Source organism: Theobroma cacao, chromosome 3 (genome assembly GCF_053813885.1).
Source record: "Theobroma cacao isolate CCN51 chromosome 3, ASM5381388v1, whole genome shotgun sequence".
Lineage (NCBI taxonomy): Eukaryota > Viridiplantae > Streptophyta > Magnoliopsida > Malvales > Malvaceae > Theobroma > Theobroma cacao.
Genome location: NC_142641.1, coordinates 9,118,249 through 9,132,360, shown reverse-complemented (window position 1 = coordinate 9,132,360; position 14,112 = coordinate 9,118,249).

Below are 14,112 nucleotides of genomic sequence, written 5' to 3'. Positions count from 1 at the left end.
GTATATGCTAAATAAGGGATTCACTATTCTTTATTGGGAAAGATATTTAAGCAATTTTCATAATATTGTTGGACTCAAGAAATTAGGTTGGTATGTTTTCTAAGGGGTGCTTTAAAATTATATTATTTTTATTAATATTATTTATTAGTTTTTTTGAAAAAAAATAGTTTTTCAGGTAAAATACCGACACCCCCATAAGTTTTAATCAAAATTCTATATGGGTCCATTAGTATGAAAAATGGACAATCTATCCCAAATATTATCTTTCGTTGGACACCTAAGTTCAGATGTTAAGGTTCCATTGATATTTCTGTTAATTTGCTGACACGGTAATATTTATCAAACAATTTTACCTTTCATTAATTTCAAAAATTACACAATATATAAATTATAATTTTTATTTTTAAAATTTTTCCTATTAAAAAAATTCTTTTCTCCCTTATTTTTTTCTCTCAAACGGTTAATCAATGACTCTCCCATCGCATGTGGACCACCTCTTGGCCATATCTAGTCATGCATGGCCAAATCTGACCATATATTTGGCCTCACTCCTTTGGCTTGGGGAGCACTTGACGGTTGTCCCCAAGCTAGGGGAACATCGATTTTGTGCTCCTATGGCTTGGGGAGCACTCGACAGTGCTTCCAAGCTTGGTTAGGGGAGTCAAATGCTCCCCAGGCCATGGGATCAACAGATCAATGCTCCCATGGCTTGGAGAGCACTCGGCGATGCTCCCTTGATGAGTTAGGGAGCACCAGATTAGTGTTCCTTTAGGAAGATCTAGTCGAATATGACATTTTACAATCAGATCCGATTGCGGAGTGGTTAGTCGGTGTCCGTTGGTTAACTTGAAAGAAAGGGAAATAGTGAAAAGAGGAAAAAGGCATTTTAGAGATTTCATGTTTAAGCATTAACACCGTTCAAATATTTAAAGCAGAATGTCTATTTTGAAAGCTAATGAACTTGTGTGTAATTGTGATTAAAAGTTAGGGTGTTCGAGTGTTTTACCTTATTTTTTTAAAAGTCCAACAAGAATGAAATCATGAATTGGTATAACATGGGTTGAATGTGATAATTAAAATTATGTATCCATAAAACCCATGAGGAATATGGTATAGTGAATGGACTAATTAGTAAATATTGTAATGAAAGAGACTTCATTGATAATTCTTTTCTCTGCAGAGGTGTGAAATCCTACCCTATGATAGGATTTCTAAGTTAGAAAATCCTTAGATGAGCAAGATAAATTGTATTTTAAACACTTGAAATTTAGTTTTATACTTAGAAAATTTCATGTTTTAATGTTTTGAAATGATATACAAGTTGGGTTTGAAAATAGAGTCCAATTAGATAAGTTTTTGACTTGATTTTAAGCTAATGGAGCTTCTCTCTCGATAAACGTTCTTCACGAAACCCAAAAATGTATTTTTATGAGCATCTATCGATAGATTTATTTATTTTAAAATGCATTTAGTGAGAGAAAATAGACTTAGTTAAAAGTGAATACCTTTAGATAGTTTTTAGAATGATTATTTTGAGGTTGTTAGTGTAGATATTGATTACTATGATTATTGTGTGATAGGATTGATCAAAAAATTTTAGAAAATGAATGGAGAAAGGCTATGATTGAGTCATCGATCGAGGTGAGTGGATACACCACTTTCGAAACTATTTTGATAAGTAAAGCTAAAGCATGATTTGAGAAATTTTATAGAGTATGATTTTCTGCAAATACTTTTGAACTGAAAATAATTGTTGATGAGAAAAAAATATTTTGAAATTTATTTTCAATCTATTATGCATATAAATATTCTATTACATATTAGTTTTCAACAAGGGTGGACAAGCACCTTATTGATTGAAGCACTCGATTACTCAGATCTTTAGACAAGTTGTTGTCGGATTATCCACACAAGTGCACATATTGCAAACAAGTAATATAATGATGAAGTAGAATATCATTCCCACAGAGAATTATTTTAATTCCTATTTGCTAACTACTAAAATTTACACACCCTAATCTTATCCAAAACAATTAAAAATTAAATTATTAGAAAGCAAAATTAAATTTAACAAACTTAAAGATTAATTTGCTAACCTAGAGTTTTAATTTATTTACAAGTCTCTGTCGAAGTTTTCATAAAAATACATTTCTCAATTAACTTACTAGGCGCCTATGCAAATTAAATTGAAGAAAGATTCATTAAGTTCGTACTCTAATCTCGGCTATGTATGGCTTATAGGTGTGTGTTTATCCTATATGCAAATCAAACTACCTAATCAACTAGGTGCATTTGATCATACGCTATTCTATTCAAGGTCTACCTAAATCTTCTTTGTCAATGTTTAACCTAGGTTTCCAGATCAATCTAATTGATGATCAGGTAATTAGAACCATTAAGAATAGAATAGAATAAACAACTTAAAATTGTCAAACATAAGCAAAAGAGAAATAAATAATTCAAACTACGTATTGAGTTTAATTATAATCTTTGATAAATAAATTAGTTCCGCATAATGTCACACATCATCATCAAATAAAGTTTAAACATTGAAACTAAACCAAAAAAATAAAAAAACAACAAAAAGATAAAAGAAACTTCAAGATTTGAAATCTTGATCTCCCAATATTTTGAGTCCCTCGATTTTTTCTCAACTTCAATGAGATTTTTTTTCAATGATTTTTGTGGCTAAATCTTAGCTCTAAATATGGTGTTTCGTGCCTCATTGATTGATTTAAAAGTGCTCTTCAAATATGTTTTTATAAGGCTCAAAGCTGTAACAAAATAGAAGTCTAAACCCACTTAAATTATGAGTTCTACATTGGCCAAGAAAGAAGTATATTTGAACAAGGAAATCTTCATCAGACCACATGCTACTATTACAACAAGATCTTTGACCACCTTTCAAGCTGAATTGGGGGAAATGGTAAATACAAAAGTTGTATGTTTTTCTCTTATCTTTCCAATTGTCTAAGAATCACTTAATTTGAAGTTCTATAGAGAGAGTTATGGTTGAAATACTGAGACATGTGCATTTAAAGTTTGCACCTCAAAGTTTATCTCTTTCCATCAAAAGTCCTTATTCAATTAACACCTATAATGGCACAAGTAAATCAATAATAACTTATCTTAAGCACATTAACACCAATTTAAGTACACATTTAACTAAGATTAGATTGACTCATTGATAACTCTATGATATAGAGTTATTTGGGTTTAATTTTGATAATAATTTAGTTTAGGTCTTGTGGTAATGCATAAAAATTAGTAAGTTTTATTTAAATTATTTTAAGTTAATTAATTTAGGTCAGTCAATCTAATCTTAATTAATTTTATGCTTAATTTAGCGTTAATGTGATTAAGATAGGTTGTTGTTGATTTATTCGTACTTTTATAGGTGTTTAATGATGGAAAGCAATTTTGAGGTGCAGATTTCCACTATATATGTTTTGGTATTTCAATCATAACTCTCTCTAAAGAGCTCCAAATTAGACGATTCTTGGACCATTGGAAAGTTAAAAGAAAAGTCTACAACTTTCATTTTTACCCGTTTACCAGTTAAATCTGGAAGTTGATCAAAAATCTTGTTGAATTTAAAACACTATACTAGTCCTAGAATAATTATGATTTCTGTTAATTAATTGGTCGAGGCCACGGCTTTGGTGGAGGTAGGTCGCAACCCACGTAGTCTGATAATGAAATCTTGATTGGAATTGACTTTTTTCTTCACCCAATTTCATCTAGCTTCAAAACCTTATAAACATAACCTTTCAGAGGACTTTTTTAAAAAAAAAAACGAAACATCAGATTGATAGCTGAGAATCAAGCCACAAAGTATTTGAAGTTGAGAAGAATTTAAGGGATTCAAGAAGATTTGGAAGATCAAGATTATAATTCTTGGGTTTTATCATCTTTTTGTTATTCTTTTATTATTATTTTTAGTTTGATTTGAATGTTTAAACCTAATTTGATGATGATGTGTGATTTAATGGGGAACTAAGTTATTTATCTAAGATTATGATTGAACTCGTAGTCTGATTTATTTATCTCTCTTTTGCTTATGTTTGATGGATTTAAGTTATTTATTTTATTTTGTTCTTAATGCTTTTAACTGTCTGATCATCAATTAGATTGAATTGGAAACTTAAGTGAAACCTTGACGAAAGAGATTTAGGTAGATCTTGAATAGAATAACGTATGATTGAATACACTTAGTTGATTAGGTGGTTTGATTTGCATATAGGGTAGACATATACCTATAAGCCGTACATAGCCAAAATTAGAGCACGAACTTAATGAATCTGTCTTTAATTTAATTTGCATAAAATAAATTAATTGGGAGGGATATTTTAATGAAAAACTTGACAGAGACCTGTAAATAATTTAAGACTTTAGGATAGCAACTTAATCCATTAAGCTAAGTTAAAAGAGAGACAATAATCTGATGAAGTATTGAGGGGCATCATAATCTTTGGTTTAAAAGTCAATCAAATCTAAAAAAATAATTTTGCTTAGTAAATTTAGATTAGTTTTAGCTTTTAAGTTTGATTTTATTTTACTTTTTAATTTTAGTGTTTCAATAAAATTAGGGTGTGTAATTTTATTAATTAATAGTAAGAATTAATTCAATTCCTTGCGGGATCGACACTCTGCTTATCATTATATTATCTTTGTGATACATATACTTGCGTTGGTAGAAAATTGAACAACACTCACCTAATTAATTAACTGAAAATAATTAAATAAAATCCATTAATTTTTATGGATTACTATAAAAACTAAGTTAAATTATTAACAAAATTAAATCCAAATAACCCTCTATCACAAAGTTATCACATCCCCAAACTTAAGTTTTTCTACTCCTCGAGCAAAATATATAAAAGAAACTAACTTACGAAAAAATAATTTAAATGATGAAAGGAAAATAGATAAAGCAACTACTAGAGATAAAGTGCACCAACGTCAATGATCTCCCATAATTTCCTCAAAAGTATGTCTATCAATCTTTAACTTAAGGAAAAATATAGGCATTATTTAAATTCATGTTTCAATTCTAATGCAAGCACATCCTTGAATGGATTTTCGCGTGTGTGTGAAATTTTTTACCAAGAATATCATGATATCCGGATGAGTTTATGCCAACACAAAATTCAAATTAGTACTAGAACTCCATAAGTTTACTTTTCATTTCTCTCTCCACTGATGTAGACTCATACAAAATTAGGGATCATTAGGACTTTATAAAGTTTGTAATGTATGGCTAGGGTCAAGGTAGGATAAAGGATATAATGTGGCTCAAAGCACCCTAAGCATATAATCATTCTATGACCTATATATGGAGTTCTATTTTCCTTCTCCACATTCACTCTTTTTTCCATATTTGAACTTTTCTTTTGTTCAACACTTTATTCTACTTTTTTTTTTTTTGTAATTTCACAATTTTACACCCCGAAACTTATTTTTTTTGTATTGCAAGTAGTGGTGTCACTTTTAATATTTTGAATTTTTTTTCACATCAATCACCTTTCTAATATATACATTTAGCTCAATATATATTTTCTAAAACAAAATACATGGTTAAGAGTGAGGGTTGCAAAATTGAAAATTTTATTTTAAGGCTAGGCTCAATTATTATGTAGTTAAACAAAGAAAGGGAAATTAGGCTCAAAGGTGTATACTAGGGATAAAGATTTATCAAGGTTAGCTTGAAAGGCTCAAACAATCCAAAGATGGCTTAAATTATGTTCCTAATTAAGTATTGTCTAGGATTTCATCTCGATAGAGAATAAAGCAAGTTCTAGAATTCATAACATAATCTATATTTTATGTAAATATAAATGTTCTATAAATATTCACAATAATTCAAATCAAAAGATATAGTACTCAAAATTGTGAAAATTACATCCTAATAATGATACTAAACAGAAGAATTTAGCATGAATCCAAATAAAAACCTTATTCACAGAAAGCTAAAAATCCAAGACAACTAATTATCATCATTGGATAAGGAAGTCATCGAAAAAATTGGCACAACTTTACTCTAGATTCCTAAAAATTCAAGTAAGCATAAAAATTTAGATGATCAACTAATCCTAATTACTTAAAAATTTAAATAAAGAAGCACATAAAATTAAATTTGATACTTCTACAAGATATTCACTAATAGAAAAATAAATTCATCCCACAAACTTAAATTAAACATGGTCCTCAATGTTAGAAAAAATAAAGGAAAGGTAAAGAATACCCCTCTAATTGTTGAATGAATATGGAAAAGCTCTAATCCTCCTCATCTTCCTCATCATCACCAATGCTTGTGGGAGGCTTTTTTTTTTTTAACCACAAAAAGAAAATAAATAAAGATTAAGGTAGAAATATAAATAAATGAAAATAACTGAACATAGAAAATAAGAGTTTCAAAATCTTGGGTTGCCTCCTAAGAAGCGCTTCTTTCTAGTCAATAGCTTGACTTTGGTTGAGGTCTTCATTCACCCTTTAAAGAGGTTTGAGTTTTCATGGAAAAAGCTTGAGGTGTGAAAGTAACCTCTTCATAAGATGAAATTGTAGTGACGTTAAGTCAAGTTTTGCTGCTTGTTTAACCTAAGGTGGTAGAATAGGCTGACTTTTACCCAACTTCTCAAATTGAGTTCTTGAATAATGCACTTTTGGTTTAGCCTTCGAAACATGTGTAACATTTGTGAGTTCATTCTCGTCCTTTGTTGTTGCATCTTGAACCGAACAAGCTTCAAGGAGTTTTTTTGGATTTTCCATATCAATAGCCTTGTTAGGTAACTCATCAATTGTATCCAGAAAAAGAATGGGACGCACATATGGCTTGACTTGTGGTGGTGTAAATACTTCCTCTTCTCACTTAATTTCTTCATCTTGAACTTGATTGCTGGAAGTATCCTCTTGATCTACTTTATATCTATCATTTTGAGGTCTGTTATTGATGGCATTAGCAAGTTGGCCACTTGAGTCTCAAAATTTCTTATTCATGCTGCTTGATTTTGAATGATGGCATTAGTCTTCGCCATGAACTGCATGAATATATCCTCCATTGAAGGCTTTTTGTTAGGCATAGAGACTCTAACTTGTGATTGAAAATCATGATGGAAAACAAGTTGTGATGAATATGTAAGACCTTGATCATTACTCCATGAAAAAATTTGGGTGATTCCACCTTGAGTTGTAACTGTTGGAGTATGAATTGTTTTGCTGCCCATTGAAGTTTCCATCAAATTACATTGATTCATAACAGGTTGGACAACAATCATTTGAATGCCCATCTCCACAAAGCTCGCATGTCACAAAATGACTTTGAAAAACATTAACATCCCAAGTGTCAATATTCTAAGTCAAAGCATCTACTTGGGCAGTCAAAGTACTAATTGCATCCAATTCATAATCACTCGCAACCCTCCTAGGATCAAATTGTTCAGATGGCCACTGGTAGTTCTAATAATTCATCACCTCAATGAAAAGTACCTAAAAAGAAAATAAAAAGTTTGAAGTAAGATTAAGAATGCTTGGTATTAATATTAACAAGAAAGAATTAAAAATCAATTCCTCAGCAATGGCGCCAAAAACTTGTTGTCGGATTATCCACACAAGTGCATGTATCGCAAACAAGTAATATAATGTTGAAGTAGATTATCATTCCCATAGAGAATTTTTTTAATTTCTATTTGCTAATTACTAAAATTGACACACCCTAACTTATCCAAACAATTAAAAATTAAATTATAAAAAAGTAAAAATAAATTAAAAAAACTTAAAATCTAGAACTAATATAAAATTAAATAGCAAATTTATTTTATTAAACTCGATTGACTACCAGACCAAAGATTATGATATCTCTTAATACTTCATCTAAAGATTGCCTCTCTCTCTTAACTTATTTTGATGGATTATGTTGCCAACCTAGAGTCCTAATTTATTTACAAGTCTCTGTCAAGGTTTTCATAAAAATACATTTCCCAATTAACTTATAATATGTCTATGCACATTAAATTGAAGAAAGATTCATTGAGTTTGTACTCTAAACCTAGCTACGTATGGCTTATAGATATATGTTTACCCTTTATGCAAATCAAACCACCTAATTTGGAGTTCTGTAGAGAGATTTATGATCGAAATACCGAGACATGTGCAATGGAAGTCTACACCTCAAAATTTCTCTACTTCTTCCATTAAAAGTTCTTCAATAAACACCTACAAAGGCACAAATAAATCAATAATAACTTCTCTTAGGCACATTAACACCAATTTAAGCACACATTTAACTAGGATTAGATTGACTCGCCTAATTAATTAACTTAAAATAATTAAATGAAACTTACTAATTTCCATAGATTACTATAAGAACTAAGCTAAATTATTAACAAAATTAAGTTCAAATAACTCCATATCATAGAGTTATCACTAATGTGGGTACGAGATATGATTTATAATTAATGCATGAATGATATGACGTGCATGTTAGCTATGTTAAGGCACAAAATGTGTGATGGATTGTATGATAATTTTCCATCTAAAATGCTATGTTTATGTATATGATGTGTATTCCACATACTACATAAGGTGATTGAAAAAGCATGATGAATGGCATGAGATTATGTATGTAATGTATGTTTCATATACTATATAAGAAAATAAAGTAGGCATGAAGAAGGTCATGTTCATTAGAAACCCTTTCTGGGCTAAATGTATCAATACATCATGAACACGTATCGATACATTTGAGATAGAATGCAGTTTCTGAGGTAGGTTACCTATAAAAACCTACCCAGCTTATTTACATTAAGTACCATTTAAGTAAATGTGCTCTTTACTTTTCACTCTCCATTTACTTAAAATATTTAACGTAAATAAGCCAACAACCTATAAAACCCGACACTGTAAACACATGTCATGACATACATGCATTGAGTAGCATGTTATTACGCTATGAAAGTCCTAAGAATAGACGAAACCCGGTATTGTACCTAACGGTACACTTGAGTTGATTTAACCTCGAACTAGTTCAAATAGGAATTGTAGGATGAAATTTAATATTTTACAGTCCAGGAATGACTAAAAATGATTGTTCGGAGTTCGAGGGTTCATTTGGGGAAAAATTGAAAATTTTAATGTTCAGGGGCAAAATCGTCATTTTGCCACCTAAGATAATAATTTGATCATGGAGTAAAATTTTTGACCAAGATTAAGTATTTGGAGTATAATTTAATGATAGGAAGTGAAAATTTTCAATTTCGATAATTTTTGAAACATAAGGGCAAAACGATAATTTTGTTGTCTCAGGGTAAAAACCGTAATTTTCACCACCCAAAATTTGTCAAAATTATAGGATTTAGTTTTTTTTGGTATGAATAACTATGGTATTTCAAGTGGTGAAAAATAGAAGTTTAATGGATGAAATTTTAAAAACGGGCCAATGGGAAATTGACACATGGCACTTTTTAATGATTTAATATTATTTTAATGAAAAGTTAGCCCATTTAAACCCCATATTAAGTGATGGCCGGCCATAAGGAGAGAACAAGAGAGAAAATAAAGAGGAACGGAAGAAAAGAGAAAAACCAAAGAAAAACTACAAAATTCAAAGGGAAAATCGCATTTTTCAACCCGTTTACACGTCTAACGGTAAGATTTTTCGACTTTAGCTTGATTTCTACCTTTCTTATGCCTTTGTTTCCATTTAGCCTGCTTGAGGAGAGAGATCAAAAAGTGATATCAAGGGCTGGATGAAATTCAAGGGGGCGGAATTTGAAATTTTTTTGTTTTGATTTTTAGTTAAATTGATAGTTTTAGTTAGTTAAATGTGTATAGAAATCAAATTGGGCAAGAAAGCATGAAATTTTCATAATACCCACCCTTGGCTGAATGTTCAATGATGTACAATGATGATGAACTAATTTTTATTCTAAGAGAAATGAAGAGAAAATGATGAAAAATGGTTAAATGTGATAGAAAAATAAAGTGGAAGATTTACTGAATTAATGTCCCATTTTTGGCCGAATTTTTCAAGGAGGAAAGTGAGCTGATTTTGGTAATTTTAGTGAGTTATTGGCTGATATTTAATGGTTAGAAATGTTGGAGAGAAAATGGGACAATTTAGAGCTAAAATGGAGCGCGTTAGCAATTTATTGGGTAAAGTGCCAAAAATAGGTTAATACCGCGTTTAAGCCGTTTTAGGCTATTGCATTTCATACCATGCATTAGTATAGGATTTAAGTCAATTATATAGTGATTTAGCATCAATGTGGTGAATTGTGTAATTTTTGCAATATGTCTATGAGGAGAGCCTTCCGGTAAAGGCAAGGAAGTCGTACCCGACGAACAGTGATCGGGGCACCTAGGAAGCATTTAGTTTGTACAAACGGTGAGTAAACCTATTATTATTGTAAATTATCTAGAGTTTATTTTTAAATGCTTTTCATGGATTTTATGAAATGAAAATGAGATTAAAATGAGATTTTTGATGTTTTAGAAATAAATGTGACAAATAAATATATTGTTTTGATTTTTTGAAATAAGAAATTTTTTATTATAAAATTGAGTAATTGGAGGCTGCCAATTGTCTTAAAAAATATATTTTCCTATGAATAGCTTATGATATATGAGTATATGTGGCTATATTTTATAATTGCATTGGGAATTTATGTAAGCTGTCTTTTACTATGCAGGCTGGGTAAATAAATAAAAACCACGTTATACTGTCGAAATTTTATTAAAATTGGTGGGTTTAGTCACTGCAGTGACGGGTTTTCGTGGACTGCCTATTAGAGGGGCACGGTAAACCTGGTTATATAGTTACTCCGGTAGTAGAGGCGATGAGGGTAACTCCCGGGGTAGTGTTAGAGCTCACTTCACGTCGAACCCCCATGTGAATGTGTAACTCGGCCAACGCCAAGAGACGGCTTGTTTTAAAAATAAAAAATGTGTTTCACATGTAAATATCTTAACAACCTTGGTGGACTCAGTTAGATGCCTCAGCCAAGGTATCCTGTCATGACCCGAAACTCCCATCGAGCTAGTGACAATTGTCGCGAAGCCTCGACAAACATTCTTCCCTCGAATGCCCTTCGAGACCTCGCAAGGCTTTCGTACCAGTTTTTCCATTTCTCTCTCTTTTTTTCTTTTCTTTTTTTTTTTTACTTTCAATAATAAAATAAACTAAAAATATTAATTAAAATAATCTATTTTAATGTAAAACAATATATATATATTTTTGAAACATCAAAAATTAATTTTCTGCACATAAAAACAAAATAAATGTATACATACTGTAATATAGAAAGCTGGAGAATGCAATTTAAATTACAATGACACATGGGCCCCCAAATAACTGAGAAGGTTTAAGTCTATAACCTTGCTTTCTAGGATGCAACTCCAAAATTTACTTCTCGATGCAATTGACAGTCTACTGCCTATTCTAAGCTTGAAAAATGTATAGGAAGAAGGGGTGAGATTATAAAATCCTAGTGAGTAGACAGACATCATCAAAATAATCTAAAGCCGAGTAATAGGAGACAATTAAAATAATTCATCCCAACCCATATAAATAATTGGATTTCATCCAATTCCTCAACATGGCTTATGCGCTTTTCAAAAACTTGGCCCTTGCCAAAAATCCATTCTCAGGGATACCCCGCGAAGGCATCTTACCGAGACCACCAAGGCTGTTTATTGTCATACACACAAACACATTTCACCTCTGACAACACAGCCGTTCCTTGGCGTTGGCTGAGTCCCAATTTCACTTGGTGGCCAGCGTGAAGTGTACTCAAATCCTACCTCAGGAGTTATCCTACGCGCTTCTCCAATCGAGGTAAGCTCAATAATTGGGAATCGTGCCCCTCTAATTAGGTTGGCCCACGGAACCCCCGTCACTGCAGTGCCCACTTTATAATCCACCAACCAATAAAATTACAATAGTATGACATGGCTCACTTAACACATTCAAGGCAAATCAAAGCAGTTCACATATTCTTAAAATCATAAAAATAACCAGTCATACCCACATTTATCATAAGCCATTTAATGTAAAATCATAGATAAACAACACAATCATAGTATAGGTCTCTAATTACTCTATTTTTGAAATCATTATTAAATTTTCAAAAATTTTATAAAATTATTTTATAAAATCCCATTTTCCCATAAAACACAATAATTTTTCAATTAAACCATTTTTCCATAAAATCACACAATTAAATAAATCTACTCTAAATAATTAAGACGATAGTAAGTTTACTCACTGTACTAGGAGTAGATATACTCCAATTCTCGTTCCTCGGGTGTAGTCTTTTACTTGTATCAGATAGCTCACCACCTATCCAGAATACATGACACAAAAAATTCAATAATTTATGTCAAATCAATATATATTATTTCAGGCTCTTATCCATGCGTATGCACTAGATAGGGTGTGAAATGTTTGGACAATCGCTTAATCACAGTGTCCGACCTAACTCGCCTATACACGGTGTAAATTTCTAAAATCTCCGATTCAACTCCAATTCCATCCATTTCAATTTCAATTATCCAATTATATCCACAATACCTCAATGACTGTGAATGTGGTCCAATTTATCAGTTCGGACCACCAATTACGCTTTTACCCCTAGTGGGTAAAAATTTCAATTTTTTTGCACCAAAAATTCCCATTTAATTTCCAACCTCATAATTCATCATTTTTCCATCTAATTCTCTTAAAATAAAGTCAACCTCATCCTCACACACCATTGGCTAGATTCGGCCTAGAGAAATTCATGGAGAAAATGAATATTTTTCTTACTGTTTTACTCATAAACATGCTAAACTAACACTAAACACTAACATAGTTCAAAATCAAATTAATCTAACAACTTTCTCTCTCTAAACCCATATGATCAGATTTGAATCCATCATCAAAACACATAATTTAACCATGGAAAATAAGGAGAAATGCATGAAAATGATAAATCTTAAGCTAAGCTTGAAAAATCATACCTTTAAACACTTGATTCCTTGAAAAATCACAGTTTTTCTTTGAATTTTCTCACTCTAGGGTTTGTTCTTATTTCTCTCTCTCTCCTGCTGGTTTTGGCTGACCCTCCAAATGAAGAATTCTGGAATTTTCAAGCCTTTTAATAGGCTTAATAAAATATTATTATTTTATTTACTTTTTGAATATTTTATTATTTTATTTTTTTCTAGCCATCTTTTTTACTTTCTTTTTCTACCACTCAATCCTCTTCACTTATCCATGTCTTCCATGAAATTTTTAGACTTTTCCAAAGTTTTGGTGGAGCAAATTTTTAAAAATTACACTTTTGCCCCCGTAAAGTGAAAAATTACTTTTTTACCCCAAAAACTGAAAAATTGCCCATAGACATATTTTTCATCCCTTATACTCATACTATTCTCCAATTTGTCAAATGTGATCTAAATTCTCTGAAAATCTCAAATTTTATCCGAGGGTGGAAAAATTACGATTTTGCCCCTAGATAGTGAAAATTCTGATTTGACTCCGAATTGATCCTCGAACTCCGAATTACCATTTTGAGTCATCCCTGAACTGTGAAACTCTTAATTTCACCTTAAAATTCCTATTTGAACTAGTTCGAGGCTTAATCGACTCAATGGTACCATTAGGGGCAATATCGTCTTTTAACGATTTTTCAAACTTCCTAAATATACAAACATTCTATCGAGCATGTGAATGACATTATAATTATTTTACAAAGCAGGGTTTGACATATCCCCAAGGATTAGCTTTTGGCTTGAGCCCTGTTTTTAATGAAAGTCATAAGCCTTAACAACTGTTTTAGTAAATTACAAATATTTTATGGTTTAAGAAATAAATTGAAAACCTTATGAAATGGTTTGTAATTTGTTGTTCAAATTTGCCTCCATGTTACTCGCCTTTAGATATTTATGATAATGTCTGTTTACTCATTGGGATTGCGAAATCTCACCCACCTCCTTTCTAAATATTTCAGGCCTGTGGTAGCTTGTAGATACCGATTTTGTCGAGGATTCCAATTGACCCCTCTATCTCACAGATACTAGGTTTCTATGGCCAACACTTGGTGTATTTAGGAGCCACTTGTCATTGAATTATTATTG